Here is a 16,351-nt window from a genome sequence, read left to right on the forward strand (position 1 = left end):
CGTCCGACATGACAAACACCCTTTGTGCGCCAGAATTCTAGCAGCTACCCCGACTTTATCCTACATGAGAGGTGCATGATGGTCGTGTTCCCACGTGATGTTACTGTTGCTATCGAATGATAAAGTCACTGTCTGTATCATACGGACAAACACCTGTAAAGGAAATTGGGCCGCTGTTGAGTTGTGTTGGGCTTGTACCTATACAAAGCGCCAATCCGAGTGTAAAACAAAGGACGGGTCAGAGCAGCAGCCATAGAGACCCCACACACAGACTAATATTGGGGAGCGCTTCAATAAGGAGGGGTTCAGCCGACACTTTAGTGTGTAGGGGGGAGCCAGCCGGCTGATCATCGGGGGAAATGTCAACTGGGCATGTCCCATTTCGGACTGCCGATCGCTTGTTCTCCTGGAAAGGAGCCATTGGTAGAGCTATCAGCTCATAAAGAACAGAGGAGCGCTCCTGTTTACGGGAGAGACGGCATCTAATGTGTGCATCGTTTGGCCAACATCCATCTAATGGCCGGCTTTAGTCTCAGATGGGTAAACAGTCAAGAAGCAAAGTAATAAAATAAAATATATTGAAAAGTACGTTAGTTCCACGTTAGTGGCTACACCCTACTATACAATAGCGCCTCTACTGCATGGGCAAAGTCTAAATAGCTCTACCAACATCAAACAATATGTTACAACTGCCAAAATAAAAGTGTTCAGCTTTGCATTCCCCATAGAGAAGCACCAATAAGTCTAGGCCCCATTGAAATAAAACCCACCTACGTACCCTCTACTGATTTTTCGTTTTGCCACCATGGTCACCAATTCTGCACCAATGCATTGACTGCCCTGCCAGGAGATGAAGTAGGGTGTCCTGCATGTGGCTGACATAGAATTTGGAGAAGTTTTACTCCGTTCCATAAAAGCTAAATTGTGTAAGCATCTATCATCAGACTTGAGAAGTTGATTTCTATTATTGCCTTCCAAACCTATTCAACCGATCCAAAGTCGATGCAAAGATATTCCACCCCCACCTTTTAATTTTATATATTTCACTTCAAATGTCACTGTATTTTAATATCTCGAAAAGTAACAAATAAATCAAATTATTCCAGAACACAGAAGAAACCTGTACTCACCGCCCCTCGAGAGAACACAAACTCGTAATCAATTACAAAATGGAATGCTTATTCTGCCACTTGCCTCTTCAATAAATAACAAGTTCTCCCGCCGCCATGCCGAGTATTTAATCTGCTTTCAAAATTTTCAGACAGCCATCAGCTTCAATTTTGTCAGGAGAGGTTATTACGGTAAAGTTGTATAGAACGTAAAACTTTTCAACAGACACTGCAGAATTGAATTTTCACTTTGGTAACAGTGTATTAAACTGTAATATAAAAAAATCTTCGGCAATTTCACATTTCATTTTATTTTTCATTTTTCAGCACAATGTTTTTCAGAGTCTGGGAACTTGTAAATATAAAAATACCATAAACAGATATTACACCCACATTCCCACGTGTAGTGAATGCAATGAGTGCACATTGACCGGCGGCAACGCTACGGGGAAATCCTTGGACTGGGCTGTCGGAGAAGAAGCCTTCGAGGAAGATCGTAGCCTGGATGCAAGTCATTAGTGAAAGGAACAGTGCCTGGGTCACGCTAATCCTTCATCACATGGTGAAGGCATCAACGGGGTGTACTAATATAAGTGCTATGTATGACTGCTCAAATGCGTCTCCAGCTTTGTGCAGAACCACAAATTGTAGGGTGTCAGAAGATGGAAGTTTTCCATTGACCAGGTGTGGAGTCAAACCCATCTTGGTATCACACCACTGTGTCCAGTGTCATAAACTCAATGATGACATTATGGTGCTACAAGATGTATGGCCACTCAAATATATCCCCAGGTTTGTGTATGACTGCAAGTTTCAAGGGCTTACAAGATGGTGGTTTTCCACTGAACAGGTGTGGAGTTAAACCAATCTTATTCTTGACTCTTGGATTCACAAAATCAGTGTTACTAGAATGGTAAATTCATTAAAGGCTGAAACACTTGGCAGTATACAGGTGTTACTCTCCTGTCCCGGCTCTAGCGCTGGGTCTTGCTTCCTTCCCCAATGGCTGGCTCCCTCTGTGCCAGTCCACGTCAGGTTACTGTGGTAGCCCAGCAAATACCACTGATGTTATCACCCTAGACCTTTTAAGGTTGGCTATGGCAGCCTCTCATTGCCTGAATATTCATAAACAATTTTCACCAACCAAATGTTTGTCAAAGGTCTACTTCACTTTCCACTTGGCTAGGTCCAGCCAGGTATCAAATTATCTCTTCTGCTACTTTTAACTTCCACCATTTACCTTCAAGCTCAGTCCAACGTCTGAAGGTGTTGTCCACATCTACAATTCTGAGATCAAGGTATCGCACCTCTACTGCAAATTCCTGCTTCCATACACAAATCTCTGCTATTATCAAGCTTCAATCTCTTCTCCAATTTCAAGTTCTGCTTTGTCAAGCCACAACGTATAGCTCTGTTGTCAGGTGTTGTTCACACCTTTATCTCTGTAAGCAAGGTACCGGATTATATTCATCTCTGCTATTCCTATGCAGTATCTGGTATTACCGCATCTCTGACACAAGATATGTTACTCTATGCATCACTTTTACTCCTGTGCAATCTGCTCTTCTGGCTCAGCTGCATCTGGTTGTCCCAGCTTCACTTGCCCATTTGTCATCCTGCACACCCTGCTGTCCTGGTATTTTGCAGTCTGGAAAGTCTATTCCCACTACATCCTCGTCTTCAGTTACTACTGCTCACTCTAACATACTGATTAGAGAATCCAATTCACCAGGAAAGCCTAGAACAACAGGTTTCATGTTTTCGAAGATGGTATTTTTCAAATGATGTGGACTCTTGGATTCCAATTAAAACCAGAGCACTGGTTCTTGGGATCAGTGTGGGTTCCAGTGGTCGAACCCCCAGAACTTGGGAAGTATTCTTTGGGAGATGGAGAAGAGAGGTATTTGAAGAATGTAAGAAAACTTGATGGTAGATCCAGACTTTTATCCATTCGAAGACATTTTTTTATTCCTTTTACTATTTTATTTGTTTTGTTTATTTTGTCATTCTAATGTTCTTCGCTGCCCTATCATGGATTTTTATGGGCAGAATCTCTCCTGTTCTGGACCGTAAATCTAAATAGGAGGGTGAACCCAAACTGGAAGCATGAACAAAGCTTAATGGGAGTAGATAAATGTTGTCTTCATTTTTCCATGAATTCTGGCTTTGGCACAATAGCGGGCAGGTATTGTTGCAGTCACCAGTGAATCGTGTGGGTGCAAGCACTTCCCGCCACAGATGGAGGAAACCATATATCTCCTTGTACCCCGGAGCCAATGAAATTTAAATAGGAAATGAATAAGTAAGTCGTTAAATATCAGCCAAAGGTTAGCAATTACAAGTTTATATTTCCATAATTAAAGCACAAGGGTTTACTTGTATACTCAGATAAATATGGCATAAGCCGCACACATGGCCGCCTTGTGGCTTTGCAGACGTCCACGCGCCTGGATATCCCTGCGACACTCATTACCGCTATATATATGAGTCTACCATATAGCTATTAAAGCTCTCTGCACAAATATTGCCGTCGCGCTTCGCACCTGTAATTTAGTGAACGGAAAATGTATGTTAAGGAGGACATTCAATTTGAGCAAAGCAGATTTGCATTAATTTGAATATAATATGCATATGATTATAGGCTTTGGACTGGAAGTATGCAGCGGAGAAATACGAGCAAGAAAAACTACAAACTAGACCGTGTTTTAATGGGTAGAAAGAGGGAAGTCTTCTGTAGTCTATACGGCCAAAATGTATTGTAAAGCGATAATGAGCGAGAAATAATATGGCCGTATTTAAGTACTGCACTTCATGTAGAGCCTCGGACAAGAAGCAACGTACCCCCTTGCCATGTTTAAGTGTTTTTCTGCCTAAACACAAGCTCAAGTAATAAAGCTACATGGTGCTATTACAATACTACAATATGCAATCCACATCATAATGCCATATAGTGCAATATAGTACCGTGATACTTCCATAAATAATCCACACAATACCACCATATAGTACCTGATAATACTGCCATATAAAGTCCATACAATACCACCATGTAGTGCCATAATACTGCTATATATAGTCCACACAATGCCACCATATAGTGCCATGATCACACTAGTTTACACAGTCTACATAATAGGAGCATATAACACTGAAATAATACAATCACATATAGTCCACACAATACCATCATGTAGTGTCATGATAATACTACTGTCACGACTCTGTTATCGGGTGTCCCAGGACCAGGGGCTCCTTCCCTGTCCCCAATGTTAGGGGCATCCTAGCTTGCCCAGTTCCCTGGGTTACTTCTGATGGTGAAGATGCCGGGGCCACGTGCCTTGCCTAAGTTCCTGAATCCGACCTCAGTCTGCACCGTAATACACCAACCAGACTAACCAAGTAATATGAACAGGGGTAACGGAAAATACCAATCATACAAATATACTCACACATATAACAGAGGAATGCATCGAGGAGTGGAGGATGGGGTAAAATCAAACTAGAAGAAGAAAGGGAATTATCACACACTCAAAACCTAGCAACAGTCACAGATAAATCCACCAAATGCCTTGTCCAATAATAACCAACAACAACCTCCAGCCATGCAGAATAAGCTGCTCTGACAATGAGTGCTAGCCTGGACCCAGATTATATAGGAGATGGGTGTGGTTAACAGTGCACAGCTGAAAGCCTTAATGCAGGAAGCTTCCAGGAGCTCTCAACCAAGCAGATTAACTGATGCATTGCAAAAAAGAAACCTGCACCATTTAATAAGAAGGTGAAGTGATCTAATGAGTGCAGGAATAGGATAAATCAGACGCTGCGGCCTTCTGGCTCCTCTGTCGCAGTAAACCCGTGACAACTACTTTACACAGTCTACATAATACAACCATTTAGCACCGTGATAATACTACCACATATAGTCCACACAATACCACTATGTAGTGCCATGATAATACAGCTATATATAGTCCAAACATTACCACTATGTTGTACCGTTATAATACTAGCACATATAGTATCCACAATACCAACATATAGCTCCATGGTAATACTGCCATTTTATATAGTCCACACAATGCCACCATATGGTGCCATGATCACACTATTTTACAGAATGTACATTATACCAGCATATAGCACCGCGATAATACTATCACATATAGTCCACACAATACCACCATGTAGTGCCGTGATAATACTGATATACATTGCCCACACAGTACCACAATATTGTACTATCACATATAGTCCACACAATGCCACCATATGGTGCCATGAGCACACTATTTTACACAATCTACATTATACCACCATATAGCACCACAATAATACTATCACATATAGTGTACACAATACCAACATATAGCGCCGTGATAGTACTGATATACATTGCCCACACAGTACCACAATATTGTACTACCACATATAGTCTACACAATACCAGCATAGTAATACTGCCATATACTGTCCACATAATGCTACCATTTAGTGCCATGATAAAATATAGAAGCATTATAATTTATCGAGCTCGGATACTAATAGCAAACTGCGTTCAAAGTCGATTTTTTTTTCCTGGACAACAAGCAAGGTAGTCATCACTCTTGCCATTTTTAAACACCTTTTCTCTTATTTTTAGCCCAAATAATAAAGCCATATAATTCCATAATAATACTTCCATATAGTCCACATAATACTTCCATATACAGTCCACACAAAAAATAATCACACAGTGATATGATCATATTACTAGCACCATATACTTTCCAGGATAATACTGCCATACAGAGCGCACATGATGCTCCGTATGCGTCTAAATTCTTTGCAGTGTACAAATAATGGTTTCTTAAAGAGCCCACAAAAGATGAAGCAAATACTCATTTAGCCTGGATTCATAGTTCTGACAGTCACAGACTGCGATGTCCAGACGAGTCGCGGGGTCTACTGACTATGAAGCAGGTGAGTTTGGGTCAGGAGGCCCATAGCCGGTCTGAACACTGCGGTCCTTATTCGGACTTGAGAATGTCGGACGTGTGAAACTGGGCTGATAAAAACTTATCGGGGTGTGGTGACCTAGTGGGATGTCCTTTCTGGAGGTCTGGTGGGTGTGTGGCCATCAGATTATTTGCCCCTTGGCTCTTTAAGGGAAAAGACCACTGGTGAACACTGGGTTGGCGGAACAAAATGGGCCAATGGCGGCCACGAGCCTTTAAAACCCTTGTTCTGTCCTACTGGTAGGGAAAGGTTTGTTGGCAGATCTTCCACTTCCGGAGACGTCTTGTGATAGATCACATCCTTGTGCATTCGTTTTGCACTTGGATGAAGATGTTCTCGGGCTTAAAATGAAAGCTAACCGGTGCCAGGAGGTTGTCCGACCAAACCACCCATTTCTGAGCAAGCGGGGTCTTATATGAAATGCTTTGAAGGGTTCAGTATGACGTTCTCGGGGTTTATTCTGGGTAATACACCTTTCCTAGAGGAATTTGGTCTGATTTTCTGATAGTGGATCCGTAAACCATCATGAGTCATATTCGAGTAGCTCACAGAAACTGGAGTTTCCAGGCATATCCGAGAACAAGAGACGTTCTTTCCACATCTCCTACCCCATGATTAAAAGACTTGTCTTGTCTAAAAATCCCTTTCAGCAGCTTTGGTTAAGATAAAGACATAAATGAAAGGAATAACGGTAGTATAAAAGGCGGCTGTCTGACAGCGGCGCGACATCAGTGAGAGGAGACGGTCCGTGCGCGTCACTTTGTATTCCGCTGTCATGTGTGAGCGTATTAGCGGAGAGAACAGTAATCAATACAAGTGTCGCGTTATCACCGCAGAATATTCCTCGCTTTATAGAAGAATTGTGCCGCCAGGAAAATGTGATTATTTATTATGCTGCCATAAACGCATCGTGAAAAGCAGAATTACATTTAGATGGTGATTTCCTCCAAAATCTCAATATCTGCGCGTCATTTCTTGGCCTCTTTGTCACAGGAGCCCGATATGGATCACAATTCAGACAATTTCGACATGTACTATCAGATGCAAGCATCGCCTTACTAAATGTACCGCCTGCAACCGAACAGCGTGATGTTATCAGGACTGTCTGTCTGGTTTTGTTATGGGTGATGCGGTAAACAACTAGATCACGTGGCGCGTACGGTATTTTGAAATTTTGAGGACCCATACATGGCGGTGAAATACTGATGCGTTTTGGGCAAGACTTTATTTATGGACGGTACATGCCCCTTCTGACAAGACATTATCTGGATTGCTTTTGCTGCAGCAGACTGGCCCAAGTGGAAGTCAGATGGATTCTCCCTGAGCATCTGCATTTAGGCCACCTGCTGTGATCATCTGTTTGGGAAAGGTTTGTTGGGCGTTCTTCCACTTTCAGAGAGGTCTTGTGATAAACCCCATTCTTGTGCACCTCTTTCTGCATACTTTTTAGTACAACACAATATCTCACTAGCTTTTGCTGCTCCAGACTGGCATTGATAGCTAGAATTTAACTCTTACATGAAACACAGAGTCATTTTTGGGCAAAGCCTTATTTACAGAAGATACCTGCATCTCTTGTAGGGCTTTTGATAGACCCCATCCTTGTGCATTTCTTTGTGTGACACACTGCACTTTATAATACAGGACAGTATCTTGGTAGCTTTTGCTGCAGCTGACTGGTATTGAGTGTTCTGATTTAATTTTTTTCCATAGCTAAAATTTACATAATTTAACAACTTGCTTTCCTCCTGTTACCTTTCTTCAGATCTCTAATATCTTTTTTTAGGAACTGGATCATCTTCCCTAACACAAAACAATATTATGCTAGCTTTTGCTGCAGCAGACTGGCATTGAGCGCTCTGGTTTCATTATGATAATATTCAAGTTCATAATACAATCATTTTCTGATATTTGCTTCTCCCATTTTTCTGTGAAGAATTCCAGCCTCTACATAATGACGTTTAGGCTCGGAGATAGAAAGTCAACTTTACATTTTTGATCGCCAATAATGGTTTCATTGTTGTAATTGAGCTGTGTCTAATAATTGGTAGAAATGACTCTGTACGTGCCTGAAGGTCCTTCGAAATGACGGAGCTCTCATAACTAGTGAGCTTTACTATGTGACATCTCAGAATTGTACAATTATACACTATATTACAGTATTCGGAGAGCTCCATAGACAGACGCCATCAGTGGAGGGGTCACGTGTTTAGGAAGGTTCATGTTTTGTGATGTTGCATTTCTAATCACTCAATTAGAACATTTCATGGATCTACGTAGATACTAACTAATGCATTGGCTGGTCCTTCCATAATGGGTGCTGGTCATCAACCATCTCGTATCTACGGGAGGTTTACAGGAGCGTAATCCCAAATACTCCCAGACTAATAGGTGCTTTATACTAATGAGTACAAATTCTTCTCCATTACTTTTCCTGTAGCAAGCATCGACTCAATTAGTGCCCGGGAACAGCAGATTGTCAGGACATTTACAAATACGAAAGGCTCATGACCCCAGAGCCAAAGCTTGGATGGCGAAACTCACATCAGCACCGGGAACAAAATAACAAATACGTTTTCTAATATAATTAAAGGGGTTCTCCACTTGAGACACCATTGTGGCACCATGTCACATTAATGTCTTTTATTAAAACCTATCAATGCCCCTTGTGCCACCATATTAGTAATAATCCCTGTGCCACTATCTATTAACAAAACCTCACTTATATATTTGTACTTCCACACCTAGTTCTACATAGGACTGCCTAAATCACCCTAATCTTGTACATAGTACAAACATTGTGTTCTTTTCCCATATATTTAGCCAAATATGGTCAGCGTTCAGTAAAATATCGCCTCAATCATACAGGTTTTTTTTTTCTTTTGGATGTGAAACATAAATCTTAATTAGATTTTTTTAAAGGGCACTCTACTACAGACTCGTTAATGTAAATCACGCAGCCAATTATTCTCTCCAGCTCAATTCCACTGCATCATCTTCATATTTTAATGATTCTGTTACTAATTAAATACTATTGTTTACAAGACTGAATTTCATTAATAGTATTAATCCGAAACATCCTCCCCGGCACCAGCCACTGCAGCTGGGTCTAGCAGTTGGCGAGAACACTCGGTGCGAGCGTGATGAAGCAGCAGATGAAAATACCTTATTATTCCTGTCCTGAAGCCATTTACATCAGTCTTCACCTCATGTAGACAGCTGACAATTAGCCCAAGTTACATCCGAGCAGGCAGAGGAAAATGTATTTGCAAATCATTCACTGCTACCTATGAAGACGTGTGTGTGCTACACGTGATGATGGAATTAGTGACATTTGCCCGTGAACGTAGGCGGTAGCAACTTGTGCAACTCACAGACGTTCTCAGTAATGAAAGTGGCTCAATACTTGAAGTGTAACTGTCATTTCAGATGATTTATGAGAATAAACTGTTAGGTTGTCTCGGAGCTAGTGGGTGGAGAGGAGCTGCAATGTCTTACCCACTTATACATACTGATAGAACAAGAGGATCTACAATCTCGGACCTAATTCTTACCAACAGGGAGGAAATGGCAATTTAGGAGGCAGCAATCTTGCCATCCTCAAATTTTCGATTAAAAGAGGAGGAAGACCAGCGAGGACTCAGACTTTAAGGTTGGATTTCGGAAAGGCAGATTTTAATGGACTCAGAAAGTGGGTAGGAAAGGTCTAATGACCAGATGTTCTAAAGGACAGAAGCGTCCGAGAAGGATGTAAATTCTAAATTAAATTCTCACTGCACAATCGGTAACAATCCATAAAAGAACTTGAAGCGTTTACAGAGACCAGGGTGGATGAACACAGAACTTAATCACTTGCTAAAAAGGAAAAAAGAAATGTAGATCAAATGGAAAGAGGGGGGCATATCTAATAAAGAATAGAATGCTGTCTGCAGGGAATGGGTTGGAAGCGCTAAAGCCAGTGATGAAGTAAGGCTTGCAAGGGAGACCAAAAGCAGTAAAAAAGTATTTTGGGGGGTATGTCAAAAGCAAAAGAAAAGCAAAAAATGCTATAGGATTTCTACAGTATGAAAAGGGTGAAGTGGTCAAAAATGATGTTGAGAAGCCAAACTTTTAAATTTCTATTTTGCATCTGCGTTCTCTAAGAAAACAATTGTAACATCAACTGATCTTCACAGTGCCATCAAAGGAATAAAAGAATCCACACTATCTGTAAACAGACAGATGGTGAGGGAGCACTGAGCTAATTTATATGAATTTATATCTCCTGGTCCAGATGAATTACATTCTTGGGTACTGAAAGAGTTAGCAGAGGAAATTGCAGAACTACTAGCCTGAATCTTTGAAAGATCCTGAAGAACAGGAGAAGTCCCAGAAGATTGAAGAAAGGAAAATGTTGTCCCTATCGTCAAAAAAAGGAAAGAAGATGGAGCCAGGAAATTACAAGCCAGTGAGCCTTACTTCTATACCAGGAAAGATATTTGAACAAATTATTAAACAGTATGTATGTAAATACTTGGATAAGTATACAGTTATTAACCTGAGCCAGCATGGGTTTGTAGTAAACACATAATGCCAAACGAATCTAATTTCCTTCTATGATGGAATCACTGACTGGGTGGATCAGAGAAATGAAGTAGATATAGTGTATCTCGACTTCAGCAAAGCAATTAATCAAGTATCTCATACTCTCCTTATTGAAAAAATTATTAAGTATGAGAATGACAAGACTCTGGTTAGGTGGATTTATAAATGGCTCAGTGATCGTATTCAAAGAGTTGTAATAAATGGTTGCACAGCCAATTGGAAGAGTGTTTCATGTGGGGTACCAGAAGGCTGTGCCCTGGCCCCAGTGTTGTTCAACATTTTTATAAATGAACTAGATAAAAGAACTGAAGGTAAACTCATTTTAATTTGAAGATGGTGCAAAGCTAGGCAGGATAGCTAACACTAGAGAAGACAGAGAAAGGATTCAGAAGGATCTAGATAAGCTTGAACAATGGGCAGCGACTAATAGAATGGTATCTAACAGGGAGAAATGCAAAATTCTACATCTGGGCAAGAAAAAAAAAAGAACATCTACAGAATGGGAGGAATAGAACTAAGCAACAGCACATGTGAAAAAGACTTGGGTATACTAATAGATCACAGGTTGTACATGAGTCAACAGTGTGATGCAGCAGCAAAAAAGGCAAACAGTTCTAGGATGTCTTAAGAGAAGCATAGAGTCTAGATCACGTGAAGTAACTATCCCCCTCTACTCCTCCTTGGTCAGGTCTCATCTGGAATACTGTGTCCAATTCTGGGCACCTAATGTTAAAAAATAAATTGAAAACTGGAGCAAGATCAGAGAAGAGCGACCAGGATGGTGAGCGGATGGCAAAGTATGCCCTATGAGGAACGATTAAAGGATATGGGAATGTTTAGCTGCAAAAAATAAGGCTGAGGAGACTTAATAGCTGTCTACAAATATCTGAAGGGCTGTCACAGTGTAGAGGGATCATCATTATTCTCATCTGCACATGGAAACATGAGAACCAATGGAATGAAACTGAAAGGGAGAAGATACAGATTAGATATTAGAAAAAAAACTTTGACAGTGAGGGTGATCGATGAGTGGAACAGGCGGCCATGAGAGGTGGGGAGTTCTCCTTCAAACAGAGACTTGATAGATATTTGTCTGAGATGGTTTAGTGAATCCTGCATTGAGCAGGGGGTTGTACACGAGGACCCTGGAGGTCCCTTCCAATTCTAACATTCTATGATATGGGGGTTCACTGCTCCACTAGCTCTATGTAACACATGTTCGGAAGCAGCAGCAGCATGGAGGACATTATACAGAATTCCTAAGCAGTGTAATCGTGAATCCAGCTCTGAATTGAGAAAAAACATGATACTCAGAATAGACAGGAGTGGATAAAGGGTTTTCTGTGGTCAGTGGAGGTAGCACTTTATTGTAGGGCAAACATATCTGTATAATCCGTGCAGCTACAGAGACCCATTGGGAAAGGGGGCACACATGGACCCTAAAAGTAGCAATAAGTTTCTGTATGTCTTAAATTGGATGTAAGGAACTGGGCTAGTGAGATTCAAGGCTCACATTGACGACTGGATTGTTAGATGTACACACTGGGGACATTACTATATAGGAGAACTAAAAACTGAAAGCAAGTCTTCAGAGGGGTCTTCTAGTGTGACAAAAAATCCGAATTGTAGACTTCTACCATAAAAATGAAGTTGGTTTACAGTTGAAATAATGTCCATCTACCCAGCACCCACAATAGAGAGGAACATACTTTATTAAAGGCCATACATCTCTATGGCACACAATGTCTTCATCCTCACTGTGATGAGGCTTCTAGCGCAGAGTAGGCCTCTGACATCATGATAAATGTCATGACATCATGACGTGTAAAGTCTGAGGCCTGTTCAGTGCTTTGGACGCGGTTCATACTGACATCAGGAGCCCACGTGGTGACGGAAGCCCCGACGCAAAGTGAAAATGGAAGAAGAAACAAGAAGCAGCTGAATGGTGGACCAGATGGTGGGACAGATGAGCAGCCCGGTATTATTTTATTGTCACCCTATGTTTACTATGCTATGGGGTCTGCAAAGAATGATAAGGCACATTTGAGAAGTATTAAGTAATGCAAACTCCAGAATTCATATTTCAGCAGATTCATTACTTTCTCTTTCCCGATGCCGCCATCCTTCCTGAGCCGCGATGTTGGACACAATTTGCCGGCACACTGTACTTCTGATTAAATTCAGTTCATGTCTTGCGCCCGATAAATCATCCGCTACAGTAACACATCAACTCTTTCTCATAAAGGGCAGAACGCTCAACTACGGGATGTTTCTTTCTCCATCGTAGATGCTTCAATCTCCCCCGAGACCTTCATGAAAAGTTTCTTCTGTCAATGAAACTTTCAAGGTTTGTGGGGTCAGGTTGTAGGAACACAAAAAAAGTTCTTAATTTGAAAGGACCTACTCAATAACATAAATGATTTTATGAGATTCATTTGTTACTTTCCTTCATGTGTGACGCCCGGCTCGGCGAGTTCATCTCCTGAAGGACGCACAAGACACTGATAAATGTTTATTTTCATACAATGACACCTACACTTTCCACACCGGCCGGTTCAATTCCCTGTAGGACGTCTGGGGTCTATGAATTTTTATATCTTCACGCCTGTGTATCAGACTGCAGAAGACAAGTAATCCTGAAGTTCTCTGAACTGAACTTAATCTTTATAAGACAATTCTTTCTTGTAATTTCAAAACGCTTCTGTGCCTCATGTATCAAAACTGTCTCCTCAAGAAAAAGTAGTCAAGTTGAGTGTAGAAACCAACGAGAGTCCATATTTTACATCAGAGGAAGAGTATTGATTGGCTGCTATTAATAAAGATGTGTCCCCTTACCTGAATTTTTCTTAAATTGATAAAAAGTATTTTTAAAAGGCTCAGACAAGTATATAAAAAATATGCAAAGCAATACTCCCTCACTGATTTCACACATGTTCTGTTCTGGCCTTACCCGGTGCCCGCTGGGTTCAATCTGCTCTTCCAGGCTCATCTAAATACACCAGAAACACCAGGAGACTGATCCTTCACAGCTCCTGTGCTTACCCGATGCCCACTGGCCTCAACTCTGACCTCTACATTCTGGCCCCATCTGTACACATTGGAAATTGGAGGAAATACCCGCTAAGTCAATAATGTTCTGAAACCCCACCAGCTTTCCAGTGCCCACTGGTCTCAACTCTTTTCTTTACTTCTTGGTCCAATCTCAACACAATGGAAATTGGAGGAAATACCCACGATGTCAATAACTTTCTGAAGCCCCACCAGCTTTCCAGTGCCCACTGGTGTCAACTGGTCTTTACTTCTTCGTCCCATCTCAACACATTGGAAATGGCGGGAAATACTCACGATGTCAATAACTTTCTGAAGCCCCATCAGCTTACCCAGTGCCCACTGGTCTCAACTGGTCTTTACTTCTTGGTTCCATCTCAACACATTGGAAATGGCGTGAAATACCCACGATGTCAATAACTTTCTGAAGCCCCAACAGCTCTCCAGTGCCCATTGGTCTCAACTCGTCTTTACTTCTTGGTCCCATCTCAACACAATGGAAATGGTGGGAAATACCCGCTCAGCTAATCATTTCTTGCTTGTCTCAAGTTTGGTCTCTAATTCCTTATATTACACACCAATATTGGCAAACATTGACCTCCCAGCCAATCACAGTCTCACGCACCCCCAATTATACCCTTTAGCTCCCTATGCAGTGCTTACCTGTTTCCTGCTGATAACTCTGGTTTCTAGCATATTTTCCAGTGCTTACTGGTATTTACTGGTTTCAACTTTCTGGCCATATTTTAACCCATCGGAAATGGAAGGAAATCCTCGCTCAGCCCATCACTGACTGAGGCACCCTCACCAATTGTCCACAGTTCCTGTTCCAATACTTACACAATCCCTCGCTGCTCATCTCTAGGTCACGGTCCTGTCTTCTTCACACCATGGAAATGGCAGAAAACGCTTGGTCCACCAACCACTGTCTGCATTGATGACCCACCTCAGTCAACGATTTGATAAGCGGATACTTCCAGTGTGTCAAGATGGGACTGTAAAGTAGCAACTGGGTCTGGGTAAATGTAACGGGATCGGGGAGGGAAAGTATCACTTTTTAATTTTTTTTTAATTGTAAACCCTTTTAAAAACATTTTTTATTTGCTGAAAAAAAAACTTTAACTGTGATATTAGGTGCAGGACCACATAGAAACCAAAGTACTTGCGATGCATCCCAACAGCACCCCGGTCGCCAGGCGTAGCCCCCTGTGCTCTGCGATACACCTCCCCATAGTCAGAGCATTGGGCATCCTCTGTGATACTCCCATGTGCTGCGTCACATAAAGGGACGGTCCTGTAGATTAACTCTTTCCATTTGCCCTAGTCATAGAAAGATAGTTATTGGGGATGCAAACAACTGATGCAACTTCTAGCAACAAAATCAACTGTTTAACAGACGGGGGTCCCAGGATCAAGATCTGCATCAATCATCTGATTGCACTGGTGACCATTCCTTAAAGGGGTTGTTTGTGATGTGCCAACCCCTTTATGGAGTCTTATTAGAAGTCATTGTTATTTATCTGTGATATGTCTAACAGTAAAATCATTTATATTTAACAGTTACGCAAGATACCACCAGTCAGTACATATATTGGGATACGTACTCGGATCGGCCTCCCCACCCCCAACAATCTACACTGAATGTTCCTTTAAATCTCATGGGCGCAGCCGATAACAATATGGATGCACTCCATTTATTTAATGAGCTTACTAAGCCCGGTGCTAAACAAATCAATACAATTAGTGCTGCCTCTTCATCACTGCAAAACTTTCACCGCCGACACATCATCCTTCAATTATTCCTGCGCTGTCACATCAGCTGACTGACGTTAAAGGAGCCGCCGAAATAACCGGACTCATTTACCAAAATTGTGCACCGGTACCAAAGACACAGTGACCAATCACGTTTGTCAGACACAGACTCAATGCTGATTGGATATCACGGTCCAAAATAATTCTGCAGCGTTGGTGGCCTATCCAAGCTCCGACCTGGAGGGCGGCGGACGAGGCATAATCCAATGACTGCGCCGCACCCAAAAATTCAATGTTGCAATATATGGAATTTAACACAGTAAAATTCCAATAATCCAGCACGTGTAGGACTCTCAGGGTGCTAGATAATTGATCCACGTCTTGTTGCCCAAAATCTGCCAAATTCCTCATAATTACATAACTCTATCCTGGGACTATTTTAGCCACAGAATTTCTGGACTATTGGGTGCCGGATTAGTGGAGTTTTTTTACACTAGATATTTAGAGCTAAAGAAAAATAATATAACTGGATGTTCTTTTAACGCAAATCTCAAAGTTGTTTTCTTTTTCTAAATTCTAGATAAAGCCTTCCTGCTATATAAATGTATCACCTCCTACTGAACACTTAATATGCAAATTGACCAATCGCTAAGAGTAACATATGTAAATCTACCTTCCCGCCGACACAATCAACATGTAAATGGAGTATCTCCCAGAATCAGGAAATAAATGTATGTGCCCCCTGACCTAATTAGTATGTAAATGTACTTAAGCTTCCGATACCATTAATATGCAAATCTCGTTTCCTTGGGCATAATCTCGATACAGTGATACACACCAACAGAACCGGAGTATAATCAATT

At 41.5% G+C, this 16,351-nt stretch overlaps 1 protein-coding gene across 5 annotated transcripts in view; it reads right to left on the reverse strand.

The window, feature by feature from the left end:
- Positions 1-16,351, reverse strand: part of ST6GALNAC3 (ST6 N-acetylgalactosaminide alpha-2,6-sialyltransferase 3) — a 207,845-nt gene that overhangs the window by 22,663 nt on the left and 168,831 nt on the right. The gene's annotated exons all lie outside the window — the stretch shown is intronic.

Source organism: Ranitomeya variabilis, chromosome 8 (assembly GCF_051348905.1).
Source record: "Ranitomeya variabilis isolate aRanVar5 chromosome 8, aRanVar5.hap1, whole genome shotgun sequence".
In the NCBI taxonomy this organism is placed as follows: domain Eukaryota; kingdom Metazoa; phylum Chordata; class Amphibia; order Anura; family Dendrobatidae; genus Ranitomeya; species Ranitomeya variabilis.